We start from the raw sequence: 2,374 nt of genomic DNA, 5'->3' as shown, positions 1-2,374 counted from the left end.
ACCCTTTCATACAGTTCCTCATGTGGTGATGACCCTCCAACCATAACGTTATCTTCGTTGCTACTTCATAACTGTCATTTTGCTACTGTTATGAATCGGACGACCCCTGTGAAAGGGTCTTTGGGCCCCCAAAAGGGTCGCAACCCACAGGTTGAGAACCACTGCCTTAGAAGAAACCCACAGACTCTTACGTGGTTAGCAAATTACACTGGATTTTATACTGGAGAAGTTTTGAGTTTTTAATAAGGCCTGAACTCAGTTTTCTTAGAGCATCCCTCCAGAACACTTTGGGGGCAACGATATTAAAGTGAAAATCAGGCCAGTGGTGATGGCAGGTCATCATAAAGATGATAAATTATATGTAACACCTTGATAAGACAAGAATGATACTAATTAGTATTTTGTATAAATTCCTAATCATTTTGGCATTCAAAGGCACCATCAAAATTAATTAATATCTCCTGTTGAATCTTTAAGGGAGCCCTGGTGGCCTCGTGGTCACACAATGGGCTACTAACCGAAAGCCCAGCAGCTCCTCCAGAGAAAGAGTGAGGCTTTCTACGTCTGTAGAGAGACGGTCTCAGAAACCCACACGGCGGTTCTGCTTTGTCTTACGGGGTCACTAGGCATTGGCATCGACTTGGTACAAGTGAATTTTGGGGTTTTAATTTTTTGTTTTTGTGTTTTGGTTGAATCCTTAACTGATGTTTGATACATGAGGTCCTGCTGTATTTGAAATGTATCCCCAGGTCATTTTATGGTAAACAAGACTGTAGCCCCCATTTATAATATTATTCCCATAAGCCAATATGTCCTGAGTTCCCAGTACACAACCTACAAATGGAATTTCAGAATATCAGTAGTTTTAGTTGTACAATGTACTAGAATAAGATATCTGACTACAATATTAAGTGTTTTAAGTGAATGCCAAAAATGAAATTAATAACTAAGTTTCCAAATGGTTTATAGCCATCTAATCTTTGCTGATTGTATATATATATATGAGGGGACTTTTAAGAAGTTGATGGGAAAATCCATTATCTTTTTTTTTTAAGATTTTATTGGGGCCTCTTACAGCTCTTATAACAAACCATACATCAATTGTATCGAGCATATTTGTACATATGTTCCCATTGTTATTTTCTGAATATTTACTTTCTATTTGAGCCCTTGGTATCAGTTCCTCTTTTTTCCCTCCCTCCCTCTCCCCACCTTGTGACCCTTTGATAAATTATAAATTATTATTATTTTCAGATTTTACACCCACTGCTTCCTACTTTTCCCCACAGTTTCTTCCACCCTCCTCTCCTCAACTTCCCCCAATCCTCCTGTATCACTACTCCTGTTTCTATTCCTGAGGGGTTTATCTGACCTGGGTAAACTCCTGTTTCTATTCCTGAGGGGTTTATCTGACCTGGATTTCGTATGTCATGCTCTCACCTGAACCTGTATACATAATCTGGTGTAGTCCACAGTGACAGGCAGGATTGGAGTCATGATAGCGGGAGATGAGGAAGCTTCAAGGAACCAGAGGAATGTTGTGTGTTTCATTGGTGCTATACTGCACCCTGGTTTACTCATCCCTTCCTTGTGACCCTTCTGTGAGGGTAATGTCCCATTGACTAGGTGGTTTGGGGGGGTCTCTGCTCCAACCCCCTTCGTTCTCAACAATTTGTTTGTTTTGGGTCTTCTGATGCCTGTTACCTGATCCCGTTGACACCTCATGATCACACAAGCAGGTGCGCTTCTTCCATGTGGACTTGTTGTTTCTCAGCTAAATGGCCACTTGTTTAACTTCAAGCTTTTAATATCCCAGATGCTATATTTTTTGATAGCCAGACACCATCAGCTTTCATCACCACATTTGCTTGTGCACCCATTTTGTCTTCAGTAATTGTGCTGGGAGGGTGAGCATCACAGCATGAGAGGTTGTTAGAACAAAGTGTTCTTGCATTGAGGGAGGGCTTGAGTGAGGCCTAAAGTCCGTCCTTTCCTCAATGTATTGTCATATAAATATATGTACATAGGCCAATATCTCTATTTTTATGAATTAATATATTTACGTAAGTGCACACCTATGTTTATACCTCTATCCATAGCTTTGCTTCCTAGATCGTTCCTGTTTCCTTTTCCCTTCCTCCTTTCCCACCCTCCGGCTCGCCCTTCTTCTGCCTCTTAGTAATTCCTTTCAGCTAGACTGCTATTTTTCCAACACCCCTAGGACCTCTACGTCATCCTCGTTGTTGATTCTAATTCCGTGGTTGTTCTCCTGTCTATGGCGATGTCTGCTCTGCACTCCTTCCCCTGAGTCCCTGCGGAACCGCTGATAAGTTGCTTTCTCCTTGGGCTTGCTCCCGTGCCTCTCTTCTATAGG

Source organism: Echinops telfairi, unplaced genomic scaffold, assembly GCF_000313985.2.
Source record: "Echinops telfairi isolate 266 unplaced genomic scaffold, ASM31398v2 ScPeMD7_7475;HRSCAF=8513, whole genome shotgun sequence".
Lineage (NCBI taxonomy): Eukaryota > Metazoa > Chordata > Mammalia > Afrosoricida > Tenrecidae > Echinops > Echinops telfairi.
Note: the sequence above shows the minus strand (reverse complement) of the source record.